This window comes from Podarcis gaigeae, assembly GCF_964106915.1.
Source record: "Podarcis gaigeae genome assembly, chromosome: 18".
In the NCBI taxonomy this organism is placed as follows: Eukaryota; Metazoa; Chordata; class Lepidosauria; order Squamata; family Lacertidae; genus Podarcis; species Podarcis gaigeae.
In genome coordinates, this window is record NC_139696.1 from 6,703,153 (window position 1) to 6,724,952 (window position 21,800).

The window sequence follows — 21,800 nt, forward strand, 5'->3', positions numbered from 1 at the left end:
TGCTTCTATGGGAAAAGCAATGCCCTTGGAGGGGAGGCAGGAGGCTGCCTGCAGAGTCTCAGTCTGAGGAGCACGAGACTCTTCATCTCAGGGCCATGCGTTCAAGCCCCAAACAGAGCAGAAGATTCATCCGTTGCAGGGGGCTGGAGTAGATGACCCTCGCGGTCCCTTTGCAACTCTAAGATGCAATTTCTAAGGTGAAGCATTCAGCCCTGATACAGTGGTACCTTGGGTTAAGAATTTAATTCGTTCCAGAGGTCCGTTCTTAACCTGAAACTGTTCTTAACCTGAAGCACCACTTTAGCTAATGGGGCCTCCTGCTGCCGCCGTGCTGCTGGAGCACGATTTATGTTCTTATCCTGAAGCAAAGTTCTTAACCCGAGGTACTATTTCTGGGTTAGTGGAGTGTGTAACCTGAAGCGTATCTAACCTGAAGCGTATGTAACCCGAGGTACCACTATACAGTCATTATTGTTGTTTAGTCGTGTCCGCCTCTTCCTGACCCCCTGGACCAGAGCACGCCAGGCACTCCTGTCTTCCACTGCCTCCCGCAGTTTGGTCAAACTCAGGCTGGTAGCTTCAAGAACACTGTCCCACCATCTCGTCCTCTGTCGTCCCCTTCTCCTTGTGCCCTCCATCTTTCCCAACATCAGGGTCTTTTCCAGGGAGTCTTCTCTTCTCATGAGGTGGCCAAAGTCTTGGAGCCTCAGCTTCAGGATCTGTCCTTCCAGTGAGCACTCAGGGCTGATTTCCTTCAGAATGGAGAGGTTTGATCTTCTTGCAGTCCATGGGACTCTCAGGAGTCTCCTCCAGCACCATAATTCAAAAGCATCCATTTTCCGGCGATCAGCCTTCTTTATGGTCCAGCTCTTACTTCCATACATCACTAGATATAGTCATACCTCGGGTTAAATATGCTTTAGGTTGAGCGTTTTCAGGTTACGCTCCACGGCGTCCAGGAAGTAACGGAATGCGTAACTTCTGAGTTTCGCCGCTCGCGCATGTGCAGACGCTCAAAATGACGTCACGCGCATGCGCAGACACGGCAAATCGCAACCCGCGCACGCGCAGATGCGGGTTGCGTTCAGGATGTGAACGGGGCTCTGGAATGGATCCCATTTGCATCCAGAGGTACCACTGAACTGAGTGGCAAGGCCCTTCCTGAGAAGGGATCCTGAAAAGAGGAGGAAGGGCAACATCCATCCATGAACGAATCTGTGGCACAACAGCTATACACATCGGCGACAGAAATTCCCCAGGCGCGTGCCCAACTGCAGCCACATGGAGATCTCTGGAAGCCAGATTGGCAACAGACGTCTCCATGTGTCTGGCCCTTCCAGCTTCCTTAAGCAGGTGGCAGAAGAGCAGTAATTTATCTCCCACCTTTTTCTCCAGGGAGCACATGGTTCAGCCCCATCTCAGTTAATCCCTACAACGACCCTGTGAGGTAGGCAAAGAGCTTCATGACGGATCGGGGATTTGAACCCTGATCTCCCAGGTCCTGGTCCGACACTCTAACCCAGCCTTTCTCAACCTGTGTGCCCCCGGATGTTGTTGGACTACAACTCCCATCACCCCTAGCTAGCAAGGCCAGGATTCAGGGATGATGGGAGTTGTAGTCCAACAACATCTGGGGACCCACAGGTTGAGAACCGCTGCTAGCCATGACACCACCCTGGCTTCCTAGAGTCCGCCTGCTATGGGGCAGCTCTATAAATTAAGTAGGTAAATAAATATGTCGAAAGCCAAACACCACTTAGAGAAGGATCTGAAATATATTCCCTCAAGATTGAAGTTGTTTTATTCTGGATTGTTTTATTGGATGTTTTAAGGTGTTGTAAACCGCCTTGAGACTCTTTCTTTAAAACATAAAGGTAAAGGGTAAAGGGACCCCTGACCATTAGGTCCAGTCATGGCCGACTCTGGGGTTGCGGTGCTCATCTCGCTTTACTGGCCGAGGGAGCCGGCATACAGCTTCCGGGTATGTGGCCAGCATGTCTAAGCCACTTCTGGGAAACCAGAGCAACGCACGGAAATGCCGTTTACCTTCCCGCCAGAGTGGTACCTATTTATCTACACACTTTGATGTGCTTTCAAACTGCTAGGTTGGCAGGAGCAGGGACCGAGCAACGGAAGCTCACCCCGTTGCAGGGATTCGAACCGCCAACCTTCTGATCGGCAAGTCCTAGGCTCTGTGGTTTAACCCACAGCGCCACCCGCGTCCCTATCTTTGAAACACACAGTGCTACAGAAAAGTAATTAATTATAATTATAACTAAAATAATAATGAAAGGGGAAAAGATGGCCCCCAGACATTGTGTTGGGCATGACCCCGACCCAGGTTCAAGGTGGCATTTGGTGATTAGCAGATATATCTGAATTTCAAACTGTGGCACATATGCCTTACCTAAAAAACCCACCACACAGACAAACATCCTGCTATCATGAAGTTTCAACAAATGACTCACTTGGGCACACAGTGCGCTGCGGGCTGCAGATAAATATTAGGCTGATCTGCACGTTTGTGTGCAACTTTCTACCTTTGGCACTTTCACTTTGAACTAGTTACGCCCGGTGCAAAGTGCTCTAGCTCAGTGTTTCCCAACCTTGGGCCTCCAGCTGTTTTTGAACTACAATTCCCATCATCCCTGACCACTGGTCTTGCTAGCTAGGGATGATGGGAGTTGTAGGCCAAAAACATCTGGAGGCCCAAGGTTGGGAAACACTGCTCTAGCTATTTTTCTGGAGCCCGGAGCTCAGGGTGCAGCGCGATCCCTGGAACCCTGGCCTGGAACTCTGGAGACCCACTACAGATAGGGCTGAGCTAGACACTGCAGTCTAAACCACTGAGCCTCTTGGGCTTGCCAATCGGAGGGTCGGCGGTTCAAATCCCCGCAACGGGGTGATGGACTGAGCTCCTGTTGCTCGGTCCCAGCTCCTGCCAACCCAGCAGTTCAAAAGCACGCCAGTGCAAGTAGATAAATAGGTACCACTGCGGCAGGAAGGTAAACGGCGTTTCTGTGTGTTCTGGTTTCCGTCATGGTGTCCCGTTGCACCAGAAGCGGTTGAGTCCTGCTGGCCACATGTCCCGGAAAGCTATCTGTGGACAAACACCGGCTCCCTTGGCCTGAAAGCCGCAACCCCATAGTCGCCTTTGACTGGACTTAATCATCCAGAGGTCCTTTACCTTTTTACCTTTACCTAGACAGACCTATCTGACCAAACTGTGGGAGGCAGTGGAAGACAGAAGTGCCTGGCGTGCTCTGGTCCATGGGGTCACGAAGAGTCGGACACGACTAAATGACTAAACAACAACAACAGACAGACCTATAGACTGGTTTAGTGTCAAGGCAGCTTTCTGCGCTCCAAAGAAGCCGTAATAGGCCAGAGATTGGAATCTTTGCTGCACACCAGCAATTGACGCTGCTGAACAAGGAACCATATTGCTTTCAGTGCTGCAAGGGGGAGCAGGCCTGCTCAGAACTTTCTGTGAACTCTCGGGTCCTTCTAGCTCCAAGCCTGCTCTCCAGAGATGTGCAAAAGAGATGCCCACAGCTTTGAGAATGTAAAGAAAGAAAAAAGTTCGAACCCCCATGATGGGGTGAGCTCCCGTTACTCGGTCCCTGCTCTTGCCAACCTAGCAGTTCAAAAGCATGTCAAAGTGCAAGTAGATAAATAGGTACCACTCCGGCGGGAAGGTAAACGGCGTTTCTGTGCGCTGCTCTGCTTCTCCAGAAGCGGCTTAGTCATGCTGGCCACATGTCCCGGAAGCTGTACGCCGGCTCCCTCGGCCAGTAAAGCGAGATGAGTGCCGCAACCCCAGAGTCGGCCACGACTGGACCTAATGGTCAGGGGTCCCTTTACCTTACACTGAAAATAGAGGTGTGAGGGCTCGAGGAAGAGGGAGGAAAAATGAAGGGGGGGGGGAAATATTTTTTTCTGGGGGATTTCCAAGCTTTCACACCTCAATTTACAAGTGAAGCAACATGGGCAAAAGGTAACCTATAACAGGAGGCATTGGCAGCCCAGCCTGTTTCTCCACCTGAGGCAAAACAACAAGAACAGCAACCAATTGTTACTTGTACCCTGCCTCTTTGACAGTGTTGCCCCAGCAACTCTAGGCGGCTTCTAACAGAACATAAAAAGTACCTTAAAAGCTTCCCAGAACAGGGTTGCCTTCAGAAAGTTTTGACAACTTGGCTGGGCTCTAAAGAAAGGTGCTGCCCTGTTGTGGATATTGGAGTTTAGGTAAAGGTAAAATATAAAGGACCCCCAGACGGTTAAGTCCAGTCAAAGGTGACTATGGGGTTGCGGCGCTCATCTTGCTTTCAGGCCAGCATTTGTCCGCAGACAGCTTTCCGGGTCGTGTAGCCAGCAGGCCTAAACCGCTTCTGGCGCAACAGGACACAATGACGGAAACCAGAGCGCACGGAAACGCCGTTTACCTTCCCGCCGCAGTGGTACCTATTTATCTACTTGCGCTGGCGTGCTTTCGACCTGCTAGCTTGGTAGGAGCTGGGGTGGAGGAATACGAGCTCACCCCGTCGCGGGGATTCGAACCGCCGACCTGCTGATCAGGAAGCCTAAAAGAGGCTCAGTTTATTACGTTATTAGACCACAGTTTATTACGTACCAGCATGGCTGCTTTTGCTTTTTTTTTGCTTTTGCTTTTCAATCGGGCTGCGCATTGGCAGAACACAGACTGCATTCCACAGGCACGGCTTCCACTCCTCCTTGGCAGGCCTGGTTAGCCCCCTTCTTTCCTGCCTCCTGCAACCAGAATACAGTCCAAGTGTGTCAAGGGGGGGAATTCGCCCCCGCCCACCCCTGCATTCCAGGCGGTTGGACGGCTTGGCTCGGTCTCTTCTGGAGCGCTTGGCTGCAAGTCTCAATTGTACTGCACGTCTCAACTCTCAAGCATAAAAACGCTGTTTCCAAACTCCTTTGGGGGAAGCCAGGAGTCCTGGAACGCCTCACGTGCCAAATGTTAGCATTCCGCCTGCTGCAGCAGTTAAATCAGGCATAGGCGAACTCGGCCCTCCAGATGTTTTGGGGACTACAACTCCCATGATCCCTAGCTAAGAGGCCCAGTGGTCAGGGATGATGGGAGTTGTAGTCCCAAAAACATCTGGAGGGCCGAGTTTGCCTATGCCTGAGTTAAATGGAATTGGATAACCCCACCCGCTCCCTTCGATGAGCAATGCATTTTTTACGTGTGAAAGTTTTACATGAAAATGTTTGCTGACCCCTGCTTTAGACTGAGCATGGGTAGGCAAACTAAGGCTCGGAGGCCAGACCCGGCCAGACCATAGCTGTCAACTTTCAGATTTGAAAATAATGGATCAGCAGCCTCGAAAATACAGTGGTGCCTCGGGTTACATACGCTTCAGGTTACGGATTCCGCTAGCCCAGAAATAGTGCTTCAGGTTAAGAACTTTGCTTCAGGATGAGAAGAGAAATCGTGCTCCGGCGGAGTGGCAGCAGCGGGAGGCCCCATTAGCTAAAGTGGTGCTTCAGGTTAAGAACAGTTTCAGGTTAAGAATGGACCTCCGGAATGAATTAAGTACTTAACCCGAGGTGCCACTGTAAGGGATCAGCTGCCTCACTTGTCCCAGGGACAGTCTATGGGATATCTAACAATCCGGGATAGCAGCGGGAAATGGCGCTGGAATAAGGGAATTTCCCCCCAAAAAGGGAAGGTTGACAGCTATGGGTCAGACCCAGTGGCGTAGCGTAGGTTGTCAGCACCCGGGGCAAGGCAAGTAATTTGCGCCCCCTAACCCGTGGATTTCCACCCCCTAACCCTAAACCCCCAGATGTTGCGCCCGGTGCGGCCGCCCCCCCTGCACCCCCCACGCTATGCCACTGGTCAGACCCGGCCCCAAAAGTTTTACATCTAAAACCCCTGCAGGGTTTCAGAGACAGGGTTTGTCCCCAGGGCTACCAGCAGATGCCCAAACAAGAGACCTCCCCCTCCGTTCTCCAAAGCGCTGCTCCGGACCCAGCGAAACAAGATTTGCTTTATTCCTTTTGCAACCTGGGCATCTCGGCTGCAGCCAACTCAGCCTGGGCTGCTGGAACCTGCCCGCTTCCTGTCAACAACAGCCGACCTCAGAAAGTGATGGGCTTGCAGTTCGATGGGATGCGGCGGAGGAAACCGCATGTGAAAAGGAGGATGTACTTTCCACCCCCCGAAAAAATAAACCAAAGTGCTGAAAGAGGAGCTCCGCCAAGGCCGATAACAAGCACAAATATTTTCAAAGAGCTTCCTCTTGCAGGCCACGTGGAACCGACCGATGAACTTTTTGCAGGGGATTTGATTTTTTGATCAAGCTGCCTGCATCTCAGGGAGCAGCTGAGATTACTCAGCAGCCAACAAAGGTCCGTATAGTTAAAGCTATGGTTTTCCCAGCAGTGATGTATGGAAGTGAGAGCTGGACCATAAAGAAGGCTGATCGCCGAAGAATTGATGCTTTTGAATTCTGGTGCTGGAGGAGACTCTTGAGAGTCCCATGGACTGCAAGAAGATCAAACCTCTCCATTCTGAAGGAAATCAGCCCTGAGTGCTCACTGGAAGGGCAGATCCTGAAGCTGAGGCTCCAAGACTTTGGCCACCTCTGGAGACGAGAAGACTCCCTGGAAAAGATCCTGATGTTGGGAAAGATGGAGGGCACAAGGAGAAGGGGACGACAGAGGAGGAGATGGTGGGACAGTGTTCTCGAAGCCACAAACATGAGTCTGACCAAACTGCGGGAGGCAGTGGAAGACAGGAGTGCCTGGCATGCTCTGGTCCATGGGGTCACCAAGAGTCAGACACGACTAAACGACTAAACAACAATAACAACAACACCTGCTGCAGATTTATTATTTCAGGGCTTTTAAGAGCTTGCCCTGAACGAACTGCGCCTGGTCCCAGCAAACTCTCTGCCAGGAGAATCGGGGGAAATCATTTCCACTTTACGTTGCTCCGAACTTAAGCTCTCTGTGCTGTGTGTACGCCTAGCACCATGCATGCATATTTGTTCTTTTTTTCTAAATAACTCGCTGGTTTCTGGCCCTCGTGACGGAGCAACAATTCTTAGCAAGTGTTTACCCAGCTTAAAGCCTTTACCCCACACGGCCGGTTTGATCTGCGGAACTGGCATTATGTAAGGAGCCGAGATCTTTCCACGTGGCAGCTCCTACAATCTGAGGCTCCCTGCTGACTGACGCTAGGCGTTGGGCTTTGGCAGACACCCAAAACGTTTCTGTCTGTGCAAGCCTACCTAGACATGCGAAGTCGATCTGCGCTTGAATCCCCTTTTAGTTCAGAATGCACACTTTGAAATGTCGACCGTAGTCATTTTGCTTTTTATAAACTTGTTTCTGGACGTCGATTTTAGTGTGTTTTTATATTCTCGGTAAGCTGCTTGTGGGTTTTATCTACGGTACAAATCTTGCTAAGTAAGTCGTGGGGTTTTCAAGCGTTCACAGCACCTCGTCTGCCCTGTCCCATAAAATCACGGTATCATAAGAGTTTGAAAGGAACCCCAGAGTCGCCTAGTCCACCCCCCTGCAATGCAGGAATCTCATATAAACCGATAGCCGTCCAACCTCTGCTTAAAAACCTCCAAGGAGGGAGAGTTCATCACCTCCCGAGTAAAACCATTCCACTATTGAAGGGTCCAATTGCACCCAAGGTACAAGACCCCCAAATAAATGGAGATCTGATTTAGCATACTTATTTAGCAAACAAATTATGCCATGCAACTAAGTGGCACGATATAAGGAAAAGGGTAAAGGTAAAGGAAGGGACGCAGGTGGCGCTGTGGGTTAAACCACAGATCCTAGGGCTTGCCGATCAGAAGGTCGGCGGTTCGAATCCCCGCAATGACGGGGTGAGCTCCTGCTGATCGGTCCCTGCTCCTGCCCACCTAGCAGTTTTAAAGCACGTCAAAGTGCAAGTAGATAAATAGGTACCACCCCGGCGGGAAGGTAAACGGCGTTTCCGTGCGCTGCTCTGGTTCGCCAGAAGTGGCTTAGTCATGATGGCCACATGACCCGGAAAAACTGTCTGAGGACAAACGCCGGCTCCCTCGGCCAATAAAGCGAGATGAGCGCCGCAACCCCAGAGTCGGCCACGACTGGACCTAATGTTCAGGGGTCCCTTTACCTTTAAAGGTAAAGGACCCCTGGACGGTTAAGTCCAGTCAAAGGCTACTATGGGGCTGCAGAGCTCATCTTGCTTTCAGGCCGCGGCTGACTGGTTGTACATCACCGTAATAATGAAACATTTCACAGAAAATATTCCGTCCCACAGCAGCATAGTTACGAAAGGTTGTAGTCAAAGGTCGCTATCCTCAGAGTAGACCCACTAAAATTAAAAGGGGATCCCTTACTTGAATCATAGAATTATAGAGGCAGAAGGGACCGTAAGGTTCAACTCCCTCCAATGAAGGAATCTTTTGCCCAACCTGGAACTCAAACCCACAACCCTGAGATTAAGAGTCTCACGTTCTACTGATTTAGGTTCATCAATTGCACTGGATTTAGTCCTAGCAAAATTTACAACCAGGGACGGATGGGGTGGGGAGGGGTTCAATGCAATTCACATTTAAGGGCAAGCCTCCCTAATTCACACGTCCTGAAACAACATGGGGGAACGGAACCCAGACATCCTTCAAAGTGTGCACTTCTCAGAGTTCTGCAGCGCAGTTCTCCAAACAAGTAGCACGTGCAAAACATGCATATACAGTACTAGGGTAAAGCGTGCATACAAGTGTATATACCGTGTTTTTCGCTCTATAAGACGCACCAGACCATAAGACGCACCTAGTTTTTGGAGGAGGAAAACAAGAAAAAAAATATTCTGAATCTCAGAAGCCAGAACAACAAGAGGGATCACTGCGCAGCGAAAGCAGCGATTCCTCTTGCTGTTCTGGCTTCTGGGATAGCTGCGCAGCCTGCATTCGTTCCATAAGACGCACACACATTTCCCCTTACTTTTTAGGAGGGAAAAAGTGAGTCTTATAGAGCAAAAAATATGGTATTTGTGAAAACATGTTGTGTTATATTGGGGCAACTGCTTTGCAAACGTGTTTTAGGCAAATCTGGGTGTGTGTGTTAGGAGAGACCTTCTCCTCTTCAGGAGGGCTTAAAAACAATAAATCACAAACCGATGTGGAAATGTGAAGTTAAGACTAGAATAAAAAGAACAACTGGGAGAAAGTGAAACTGACAGATCAATCCAGCCCTAGATACAAGCCCAATTTTCCTCCCGCTGTTTGTACACTTGGAAGACAACAACAGGCCAGAGCCACAGCTCTTGGCTGCACAACACCCCTCTTTCAGTGTTTGTTCACGTGGCCACGTTTGCCTACCTGAACACTAAGATCTTCCTTCAAAGGCCCTGTTCTAGAAAGTGAAGAGATAAGCTACTAGAGAATGGGGCCTTCTTGGTGGTGGGCCCAGTAATCCAATAGCTTCCTGAGAGAAGCTCGCCTTGTTCCTTATCTATGGCCTTTTTGACACCAGAGGAAAACATCCTTGCTTAGACAAGGCTACATAGGTTGGTGCAATTTTCATCTGTTTTGGCATTTTAACTCTTGCATTGAAATAGGGAAATTCCAGGGAGAATTCTAGCCAATGCAAATTCTCCCCACGTTCGAAAGTCACATGTCAGCTGGCGAGGGAATCAAAGAGAGCTTGGGACCAAGAAAAACAGACAGTAGGCCTGATTTGTACTGCGATACCGTTGCACGCTTTCAAGTATGGTTGCAATTTTTTACTTATTTATTCTCTAGGGCTTTTTAATTGCATTAGAGCTGTTGAGGGCTTAGTGTGGTTTTAACCTGAGCTAAAAAGTGTTGCGGTTATAAGGAGTTTTTTAGGGCATCTTAGGGCAGGATCTAAACAGGGTGTTCCATCAGTGGAAGGATTTTCAGAACAGAAACTCCACCTCCCTGAATCTATGGCAGAGGATTGAGGGAATACCTAGAGAGTTAGCATTTGCAACCGAGGTGGGTATCCCATTGCACCAAGAAAAATCCTTGCAAGGAGTGGTCTGTGTCTTGGTGTTGTTTCGGATGTAACCCTTAGGCTCTTATGTCTGTTGTTTGTTTTTAATTAATAGTAATTAAATACTGCTTGGTAAGCCACCTAGGGAACATTATTAAATTAATACAGCACACACACATACAGTGGTACCTCGGGTTAAGTGCTTAATTCGTTGTGGAGGGCCATACTTAACCTGAAACTGTTCTTAACCTGAAGCACCACTTTAGCTAATGGGGCCTCCTGCTGCTGCCGCGCTGCCGGAGCACGATTTCTGTTCTCATCCTGAAGGAAAGTTCTTAACCTGAAGCACTATTTCTGGGTTAGCGGAGTCTGTGACCTGAAGTGTATGTAACCCGAAGCGTATGTAACCCGAGGTACCACTGTACCCCCAGGGCAAAGACTGAGGTGCCAAACTGAGCATTCTGCAGAGCGCAAAACAACAACAGCAACAACCCACACGGTGTATTGCGAGAGAAAACGCAGTTCTGTGGACAGAATTTCCTAGGACGGAAGAGACGGCATCAGCATCTGGAGAAAGGTTATTGCATGGCTTGCAAGAAAAGATCTCTGGGGGAAAGAGGGCGGCAACGTACAGCCGCCCACGTCCGTATTCCACTTTAGATGACATTTTCCAGGCCTGGATCCTGGCCCAGACAAAGCCACATTTCGCTGCAGCGCTGGGATCTCCTGCTCGATTCTCTCCTTCCCGCCCCTTACAAGCCGCTGACTCACTTTTTTTTCAAGAGAGAGAGGTTTAAATGGGATGCAGGGAGGGCTACTGATGCATGCATGCAGGAGCCAGGAAAAGAATATAACACCGAGGGAGTAAGGTTAATTAGGCATAGTTATTCGTCTCCCTCAAAGGGGGACTAATCATTAACAGGAAGAGCTCTGGGGACACAGCTACAGAATAGCTACACACACAACTCCCCCCCTCTCCTCCACGCTCAAACTAAACAGGAGCCTGGTTAGCATAAAGCAAAACTGCATGGTCACCTATGGCGAGCAAATCATGTTTCCAGGTGAGTAGAGGCAACAACAAAAAATTGCATTACTAGAGGAAGTGTAGCTGTTCCCTACGTGATTGGAACGGTCAAAGACGCTAGGAATTGTCATTCGATCAATGCTTGAAGAGTGAACTAGTTTGGCTAAACGTTTGCTGAATTAGTGCAAAAACCTCCGAACTGCAGTTGAAAGCAGTTCTCCGAACTGAACATGAATTAAATATTGTTTTCGGGAGTTGAATTCTGAATGATTCCTAGCTGATCTTCAAGTCCATTCTCTTGCATCATCATCATCAGCAGCATCATCATCATTTTACCTCTTTGGGCCTCGAAGGTTTAAGATCCTAAATGCTGGGGGAAATAAATTGAACCATTCACATTTATGTGCACATAGGGGTTTGATGTTTTCTTCCAAAGTGTATTTTTACACATCAGTACACGAGCCTGCAACATTCTGAAGGCTGGGGGAGAAAATCATTGTTTAGGTCATGGGTAGGCAAACTAAGGCCCGGGGGCCAGATCCAGCCCAATCGCTTTTTAAATCTGGCCCGCGGATGGTCCAGGAATCAGCGTGTTTTTACATGAGTAGAATGTGTGCTTTTATTTAAAATGCATCTCTGGGTTATTTGTGGGGCATAGGAATTCATTCCCCCCCCAAAAAAATATAGTCCGGCCACCCACAAGGTCTGAGGGACAGTGGACCGGCCCCCTATTGAAAAAGTTTGCTGACCTCTGCCTTAGGTGAACCAAATTAGTTCGTTTTGCAAAGGGGCAAACCTGAATCTACCACAGGGTTCTGTCTTGGGCCCGGTCTTATTCAACATCTTTATCAACGACTTGGATGATGGACTCAAGGGCATCCTGATCAAATTTGCAGATGACACCAAACTGGGAGGGGTGGCTAACACCCCAGAGGACAGGATCACACTTCAAAATGACCTTGACAGATTAGAGAACTGGGCCAAAACAAACAAGATTAATTTTAACAGGGAGAAGTGTAAAGTATTGCACTTGGGCAAAAAAAATGAGAGGCACAAATACAAGATGGGTGACACCTGGCTTGAGAGCACTACATGTGAAAAGGATCTAGGAGTCTTGGTTGACCACAAACATGACATGAGCCAACAGTGTGATACGGCAGCTAAAAAAGCCAATGCAATTCTGGGCTGCATCAATAGGAGTATAGCATCTAGATCAAGGGAAGTAATAGTGCCACTGTATTCTGCTCTGGTCAGACCTCACCTGGAGTACTGTGTCCAGTTCTGGGCACCACAGTTCAAGAAGGACACTGGCAAACTGGAAGGTGTCCAGAGGAGGGCAACCAAAATGGTCAAAGGCCTGGAAACGATGCCTTATGAGGAACGGCTAAGGGAGCTGGGCATGTTTAGCCTGGAGAAGATGAGGTTAAGGGGTGATATGATAGCCATGTTCAAATATATAAAAGGATGTCACATAGAGGAGGGAGAAAGGTTGTTTTCTGCTGCTCCAGAGAAGCGGACCCGGAGCAATGGATCCAAACTACAAGAAAGAAGATTCCACCTAAGCATTAGGAAGAACTTCCTGACAGTAAGAGCTGTTGGACAGTGGAATTTGCTGCCCAGGAGTGTGGTGGAGTCTCCTTCTTTGGAGGTCTTGAAGCAGAGGCTTGACAACCATATGTCAGGAGTGCTCTGATGGTGTTTCCTGCTTGGCAGGGGGTTGCACTCGATGGCCCTTGGGGTCTCTTCCAACTCTATGATTCTGTGATTCTATGAATCTGAATTAGTTCCTTTGGGGTGCAGGCTGGATGCGAACTGGAAATACTTCCATTAAGAAGTGAATATTTCCAAGCCCTGTGTGTTGAAAACCACATTGGGGGGGGGGCATGTTGGCCACCCCTGTATCAAACTGCTGCTCACCAGGCGATCTTAAGCCACACACTTTCAGCCGAGGCAACCTTCTATCCAGCTGACAGGATAAAGTGTGTGCTTGTTTGTGAAGAACAGGAGGAAATCATGTACCAGCTTGATCTCTCTGGAGGGCAAGGCCAAGAAAGAAATGAGACAAAAATAAACCTCTGGTTAAAGGATCTAAGCTGGCAGAGCTAAGCTGTTGCGCAGAGAGGGACAGAGAGCCTGCTTGCTTTAAAGGAACCAACCGGACAGGAGCCGCTTACACTCGTGTAAGCGGCTCCTCTCCTCTCCCGCTTTGCTCCTTCAAAGCAAGCAGGCTCTCTGTCCCTCTCTCCTCCCCACTCAGCGGCTCTTCTCCCGCTTTGCTGTTTCAAAGCGAGCCACGGAGGAGGGAAGGAAGGGGAACCATGGATCCTCTGCTCACGACTGCAGCAGATCCCCCCCCCCCGCCACCCGTAGTCATTCCCTCCATAACACGCACAGACATTTCCCCTTACTTTCTAGGAGGAAAAAAGTGAGTGTTGTGGTGCAAAAAATACGGTAATTGCTGAGGATGTTCGCAGCAAGAAGGATGAAACTGCGCCCTTGAGGAACGAGGGTGTATGGCCCCCCCCCCCAGCTCTGCGGTTATCGACGGGAGCGTCCGGCAAGGCCCGGGAAAGGGAGACCTGTCTTCACAACCACAGCAAGCAGATTTAATGCTTGCTACACCTGTTTGTGGAAAAGAACAAGCTCTGCAAGGTCCGGCCGGGTCATCGCGATTCAGGCCAAATCAAGCTCAGCCTGTTTGGAGCACATTTGATATGCCTCCTGTTTGAATAGTTCCTTGTTGCCCCCCGGCACCAGATCCTGGTCTCTTCTGCCTGTCCACTCCCCTCTCCCACAAGCTTTTGACCTCCCCTCTCTATTCATTCCTCGAGTTCCCCTGCTCCATCCGTGGCCAATTTTCTTTCTGTCAGCTCCGGAAACCCAGTCCTCTTGCTAAAACATTCCTGGCCTCTCCCTTCCCTCTCGACGGAGATTCTGTCATTCAACGTTCTTCTGCAGTGCTCACAAACATTTCATGAAACGTGAGCTCAGCCTATGACTTACTGCACACATGGGGTAGGCAAACATAAGGCCCAGGGGCCAGATCCGGCCCAATCGCCTTCTAAATCCGGCCCACGGACGGTCCGGGAATCAGTGTGTTTTTACATGAGCAGAATGTGTCCTTTTATTTAAAATGCATCTCTGGGTTATTTGTGGGGCCTGTCTGGTGTTTTTACATGAGCAGAATGTGTCCTTTTACAGTGGTACCTCTAGATGCAAACGGGATCCGTTCCGGAGCCCCGTTCGCATCTAGAAGCAAAAGTAACCAGCGACGGCACATCTGTGCACGGCTATGTGCTCACGCCATTTTGTCCTGGTGAGCAGCCTGGCCATTTAATTTTGCAACGACTGAAGCTTCTAGGCCACCTTCGGTGGCAGCCCCACGAAGAAGTACGCCTCATGTACTGTATTTTTCGCACCATAGGGCACACCGGACCATAAGACGCACCCAGTTTTTAGGGGGGGGAATCAAGAAAAAAAATCTTCCCCAGCCCCAAAGAGCAGCGTACAGGCTGCGCACAACCTCTCCCTGCCAGAGGGGTTGCGCACGGCTATGGCACAAGCCAAGGCAGCGAACAAGCTGGATCCTGCTCGCTGTTTTGGCTTCCTCTTTAGGCCCGCACAACCTCTCCTTGCTGGGAGACGCTGCGCAGGGCTAAAGAAGCCATAGCCCCGTGCAGCCTCTCCTTGCCGGAGGGGTTGCGCGCAGCTATGGAACAAGCCAAGGCAGCGAGCGGGATGGATCCTGCTAGCTGTTTTGGCTTCCCCTTGCCGGGAGACGCTGCACAGGGCTTTCCTGGCTTTCCTGGGAGTTGGGGGGATTCCCTCACCTCTCCCAAAAGCCCGCAGAAGCCGCGCAACCCCTTTAAAGAGATCACGGCTTCTCCTGGCTTTTCTGGGAGGTGAGGGAAGGGACTGATGTGGCCAGTCAGTCCCTTCTCCCTCCTGTGGAAAAGCCCGCAAGAGCGCACGGAGCTTGTGTGCGGCTCTTGGGGGCTTTTCCCGCCTGCCTCCCCCCTGCATTTGCTCCATAAGACGCACACACATTTCCCCTTGCTTTTTAGGAGGGAAAAAGTGCGTCCTATGGTGCGAAAAATAAGGTAGCTTACGACACCCTGCAAATGTAAACACCGAATTTTAAAAACCACGGTTTCCAGTGGGGATCAGGTGGCGGTGTGAATCAGTCTCTTAAGACTTCCAGGAATCTGGCGCACCAAGTATTTCCTGCGTGGCTGCCTGCAGCTTCCATGCCGAGTTGAGCCGATACCGGAGGCGAGAGCCCTAAGTTGCAGAGAGCAGCTCCACCCAGGCGGGGACCAGGTCTGCCTGCCTGCTTGCATCTTTTTCTTCTCTCCTTGCCAAGGGAATTGCAGCACCCAACACCTAGCTGGGAGGATGTGTTCGCCTTTAGCCTAGTTCATTTCCCATGCCATGTTTAGAACAGGAAACAGGCCGAGTGAAAGGAAGCTCTCCCTCTTTCTCAATTCCATCCTTGACACCAAGTGCATGTTTGATCAGGAGAAAGGACAGCGTCAGCGATGGAAAGATAGGCGTAGGCGACCAGGTCAGACCCTTTCCCCAAAGTAATGAAGAGCTGAGTCAAGGTCTACAGGAGAGAAACTGTCCCCCTACTCTTTTAAAAAGGTAAAGGGACCCCTGACCATTAGGTCCAGTCCTGGCTGACTCTGGGGTTGCGGGGCTCATCTCGCTTTATTGGCCGAGGGAGCCGGCGTACAGCTTCCGGGTCGTGTGGCCAGCAGGACTAAGCCGCTTCTGGCGAACCAGAGCAGTGCACGGAAACGCCATTGCCCTTCCCGCCAGAGCGGTACCTATTTATCTACTTGCACTTTGAGGTGCTTTCGAACTGCTAGGTTGGCAGGAGCAGGGACCGAGCAATGGGAGCTCACCCCGTGGTGCGGATTCGAACCGCCAACCTTCCGATCAACAAGCCCAAGACCCAGTGGTTTAAACCGCAGCGCCACCAGCATCCAACTCCATTCAGATATACCAGCCAATCGCCAAATGCCGCCTTAAACTTAGGTTGCGGTCGCCACAGCAGAATATCTAGGCGCCATCTCCCCCTTAGAGATTACTATTATTGTTTTTGTTATTTCATTTATAGATAGCTTTATATTTTAAAGGGGGGGGGGGGAATCTCAAATCGGTTTGCACACATCAAAACTTCCAATGAAACAATCGGGCATAAAACAAATGCAAGCTTCAAGGAATATATTTCAGATCCTTCTCTAAGGGACATTTGGCTCTCCCCCTATTTATTTACCTTCTTAATTCATAGAACTGCCCCATAGCAGGAGGACTATAGGAAGCCAGGGTGGTGAGAGTGTTGGACCAGGACCTGGGAGATCAGGGTTCAAATCGCCACTCCGTCATGAAGCTCAAGAGGTGACTTTGGAGTCAGTCACATCCTCTTAGCCCAGCGGTTCTCAACCTGTGGGTCCCCAGATTTTGTTGGACTACAACTCCCATCATCCCTGAGCTCTGGCCTTGCTGCCTAGGTGTGATGGGAGTTGTAGTTCAGCAACATCTGGGGACCCACAGGTTGAGAAAGACTGCCTTAAGGAGTCTCAAAGCGGCTAACAATCTCCTTTCCCTTCCTCCCCCACAACAAACACTCTGTGAGGTGAGTGGGGCTGAGAGACTTCAAGAAGTGTGACTGGCCCAGGGTCACCCAGCAGCTGCATGTGGAGGAGCGGGGAAGCGAACCCAGTTCACCAGATTACGAGTCCACTGCTCTTAACCACTACACCACGCTGGCCTCTCTGAGAGAAAAAGCTAGGATATAAATGCAACAAATAAGCTCTTCTGCTTCCCTGCTTAAGGAAGCTGGAGGGCCAGACTGATGGAGATGTCAATTGCCAATGTGGCAGCCAGAGGTCACAATTGGACCCGTGCCAGTTGCAAAACAACACCTGGCATCTGAGGAATTTCAAGCCCTGCTCCTAGGACCTAGTCAGAAGTTCTAAGCACCACACGAGGGGTAAGGAAACTTTTTCAGCAGGGGGCTGGCCCACTGTGCCTCAGACCTTGTGGGGGGCCAGAATATATTGGGGGGGGGGGTTTTTGAACAAATTCCTATGCCCCACAAATAACCCAGAGATGCATTTTAAATAAAAGCACACATTCTACTCATGTCAAAACACCAGGCAGGCCCACAAATAACCCAGAGGTGCATTTGAAATAAAAGCACACATTCTACTCATGTCAAAACACGCTGATTCCTGGACTGTCCGCGGGCCGGATTTAGAAGGCGATTGGGCGAGATCCGGCCCCCGGGCCTTAGTTTGCCTACCCATGCACTAAACTAGGGGTTTGTAAGGCTGCGTGAGTGCCCACACCCACAATTTCTGGCGTCTCCGTCTGTGCAGACACGATTTCCGGTGGCGTGAAGCAAGTCCCTGCGTCGTGCTGCGCCGGTTTAGCACAGCGCGCGGGGACTCGCCGAGTGGGCGGCTCAGTTCGGGGGCAGCTTAGGGGGCCGGTAAAATGACCCACGTAGGCCGCTTGTGCCCCATGGGACTTAGGTTGCCGACCCCTGCACTACACCAAGCTGGCTCTGCAAATGTGGATGGGGCCGCTGGCCTGATCCCATGGGGCTTTTCTTACGTTAATAAGGCTCGAATGAGGGGAGAGGGATCTATTTGCTGCTCTGAGGAGCTGGACAGGCAATGGGATTTTTTTGGGAGGGGGTAGTGGTTTGAGTGGAAAAGCAGGGGGGCCAGGGAACCAGCACCTTGAAACCTACTTGAAGGAAACAGGATGCATACTAGAGCTCGCACACCCAACCACCCATCCCCTGGTCTAGAAAGAAGGGACTGTTGACATTCTTTTGCAAGCTCCGGTTTCTCGCTGCGCCTCCCCCTGCCCTGGTTTCTGAAAAGAAACGTTCAGCACACTTTGGGGAAGCCTCTGCAGAAGCTCTCGTGGGGAGCAGGCAAGCTCCGGTGTCCCCAAAAACTGGAAGGGAGGCAGGAAGACCGACTGCCGCAAGAAAGCAGAAATAAGCAGAGGGGCAGGAAGAGGAGGCAGAGAAGGATCCCAACAACTTCCTTTGTCATCTCATTTGTTGCTGTTGTTGTTGTTTAGTCGTTTAGTCGTGTCCGATTCTTCGTGACCCCCTGGACCAGAGCACGCCAGGCCCTCCTGTCTTCCACTGCCTCCCGCAGTTTGGTCAAACTCATGCTAGTAGCTTCAAGAACACTGTCCCACCATCTCGTCCTCTGTCATCCCCTTCTCCTTGTGCCCTCCATCTTTCCCAACATCAGGGTCTTTTCCAGGGAGTCTTCTCTTCTCCTGAGGTGGCCAAAGTCTTGGAGCCTCAGCTTCAGGATCTGTCCTTCCAGTGAGCACTCAGGGCTGATTTCCTTCAGAATGGAGAGGTTGGATCTTCTTGCAGTCCATGGGACTCTCAAGAGTCTCCTCCAGCACCAGAATTCAAAAGCATCCATTCTAATTCCTCTTCATGGATCACTGCCTTGCAGTGGCGAAGGGGTTTGAATAACTCAGAGAAGCTATGAACTATGCCGAGCAGAGCACCCAAGGTGGGAGATAAAATGCAATAAATGAACTCTTCTGCCACCTGCTTAAGGAAGCTGGAGGGTCCAGCCAGATGGAAATGTTAATCACCAGTGTAGCATCCAGATATCTCCACGTCTTTGCAATTGGACCTGCGCTGGTCACAAAACGCGCCTGGCTAATTTCTAACACTGTCTGGTGGTGGGAAGGGGGTTTATCTGGGAGGCAAGGCTGGCTGTACCATATAGCAGGGAGATGTCAGCCGATGGGGTCAAGGAGGATAACGCATGGCCTGCACAGAACCACATTTCTGCTTTGGCAGCGATTGCGTTGTCTCACCCAACTTGTTAGAGCTCTTTATCGAGTTCACAACTCCTCTCCCTGCTCCTTAATCCTAAACAATTAGATGAGGCCCTCGTTGACTTTTGAAACAGTTACTCAACAGATGCTCTTCCTTCCCTGCGCCACTTCCTGGACTTTGTGTGGAGCGTTGACAAAAAAAAACCTCGTGGGGGGGGGGGGAGTCATTTATATTGAACAAAGCCCTCTCAACTGCTTCCACACCTGCAGAACCAGCAGGGAATCGGTGTTAGAAATTTGCCAGGCGCGTTTTGCGATTGGTGCGGGTCCAGTTACGACCACCTGGAGATCTCTGGGTGCTTAGAGAAGAAGCTGAAACGTTTCCCTTGAAGCTTGAATTTGTTTCATTCTAGATTGTTTGAATGGATGTTTTAACGTGTTGTAAAACGCTTTGAGAAGGGACGCGGGTGGCGCTGTGGGTTAAACCACAGAGCCTAGGACTTGCAGATCAGAAGGTTGGCGGTTCAAATCCCTGCGACGGGGTGAGCTCCCCTTGCTCAGTCCCTGCTCCTGCACTTTGAATTGTGCTTGGAAACGTCCTGTGAGCCAATGCAGATCTCTCAGAACCAGTGTTATGTGGTCCCGGTGGCCACTCCCAGTCACCAGTCTAGCTGCCGCATTCTGGATTAATTGCAGTTTCCGGGTCACCCACGTAGAGCGTGTTGCAGTAGTCCAAGCGGGAGATAACCAGAGCATGCACCACTCTGGCGAGACAGTCCGCGGGCAGGTAGGGTCTTAGCCTGCGTACCAGGTGGAGCTGGTAGACAGCTGCCCTGGACACAGAGTTAACCTGCGCCTCCATGGACAGCTGTGAGTCCAAAATGACTCCCAGGCTGCGCACCTGGTCCTTCAGGGGCACAGTTACCCCATTCAGGACCAGGGAGTCCTCCACACCTGCCCGCTCCCTGTCCCCCCAAAACAGTACTTCTATCTTGTCAGGATTCAACCTCAATCTGTTAGCCGCCATCCATCCTCCAACATTTCGTTGTGGCGACTGCACCCTAGGTTCAAGGTGCCATTTGGAGAGCAGCTTTTATATCTGAGTTTTTAACTGTGCTTTTATGGCAACGCTACTCTTTATTCAGACAACTTGCTGACTGAAAACGAGAAGCACCTCTTTGCCCCTGCCTTGCCTGAGTCTTCTCTGAACCATGATTCTCAGCGCAACGATGTCACCACTTCCTCTCTTTTCCAAGCCGCAAATATCTGCAAGTTCTTCCCACAGCCAGCGCAGAACCAGGAAACTGCCCAAGAAAGTCTCACATTGAAGCAACGAGGCTTGCAAGTTGGGCCTCCAGAAGGATCTCCCCCGCCCCCCCAAAAAAACCCTGATACTCTCAGAGCGCTTGCCAGTATAAATGCACCGAGACAAATGGAACGGATAAAAAGTTCCCGGCGCCGAGAGAAAGGGACAGATGGTTTTAAGATATGCACAAGTGGCAGCAAATCGCAACGGAGGAGGAAGATGGCAGGATAACAATAAGCGGCCATCTGCTCGCTCTCTGCACCCCATACGGAGGGAGCAGAAGGAAAGGTGAACTAGATACAGCACGGGGCAGGGGTCCGGGAGCAAAAGCTGGGTGGCTGGACATCTGCTTTGCATGCAGAAGACCTCAATGCCAACCCAGGAAACCCTGGGGTGCTGCTTCCAGTCAGTACAGTGTCAGTAACCAACTCTCCGGCTCAGAATCATGTTGCTCCTTATGCGGTATCGCGGTTAACGACACAGAGAGCTGATTTATTCTCAGCCGGCGGCCACAACAAGACCCCGAGACGAATCTTGAAGCGAGTTTTGCAGCAAGGCGTGAAGAAAGCGCTTCAGACTCCTAGGCTGTGTTCGAACGGCCATGTATTGCATGCTCACGGTGTTTCCAATTTGTCCGTGTGCGACGCTATCCAATAATAATAATAATAATAATAATATTAAATTTTTATTTATACCCCGCCCTCCCCAGCCAAGACCGGGCTCAGGGCGGCTAACAACCAATAATAGAAACAAGTTGATGAAAATACAATTTAAAAGATTAAGATACAACATTAAAACATTAGAGTGTAATCTCTTCATAGGAGGAGAAAGGAAAAAGAGGGGGAGGGAATCAAATTGATTCCGAGCCAAAGGCCAGGTGGAACAACTCTGTCTTACAGGCCCTGTGGAAAAAGATCAGATCCCGCAGGGCCCTGGTCTCATGAGACAGAGCGTTCCACCAGGCCGGGGCCAGTGTTGAGAAGGCCCTGGCTCTGGTTGAGGCTAATCTAACTTCCTTAGGGCCTGGGACCTCTAGGGTGTTGCTATATATGGACCTTAAGGTCCTCCGTGGGGCATACCAGGAGAGGCGGTCCCATAGGTACAAGGGTCCTAGGCCATGAAGGGCTTTAAAGGTCAAAAGCAGCACCTTAAATCTGACCCTGTACTCCACCGGGAGCCAGTGCAGCTGGAAAAGCACTGAGTGAATATGCTCCCATGGCAGAGACCCTGTGAGGAGCCTCGCTGCAGCATTCTGCACCCGCTGGAGTTTCTGGGACAGCTTGAAGGGCAGCCCCGCGTAGACCGAATTACAGTAGTCAAGCCTTGAGGTGACCGTCACATGGATCACTGTGGCCAGGTCGGGGCGTTCCATTTTGGTGACTGTAACCTTGGGACGTGGGTGGCGCTGTGGGTTAAACCACATAGCCTAGGACTTGCTGATCAGAAGGTCGGTGGTTCAAATCCTCGCGACAGGGTGAGCTCCCATTGCTCGGTCCCTGCTCCTGCCAGTTCAAAAGCACATCAAAGTGCAAGTAGATAAATAGGTACGGCTCCCGCGGGAAGGTAAATGGTGTTTCCGTGTGCTGCTCTGGTTCGCCAGAAGTGGCTTAGTCCTGCTGGCCACATGACCCGGAAGCTGTA

The 21,800-nt window shown here is 50.6% G+C and overlaps 1 protein-coding gene and 1 long non-coding RNA gene across 3 annotated transcripts in view; one reads left to right on the plus strand and one right to left on the minus strand.

The window, feature by feature from the left end:
- The window catches only part of SH3GL1 (SH3 domain containing GRB2 like 1, endophilin A2), a 63,229-nt gene that overhangs the window by 33,740 nt on the left and 7,689 nt on the right, over positions 1-21,800 (minus strand). The window lies entirely within an intron of this gene.
- LOC310835914 lies at positions 4,282-7,376 on the plus strand. The gene is made up of 2 exons (XR_014559791.1): positions 4,282-5,733; positions 5,889-7,376. It is a non-coding gene; the product is annotated as an uncharacterized lncRNA (long non-coding RNA).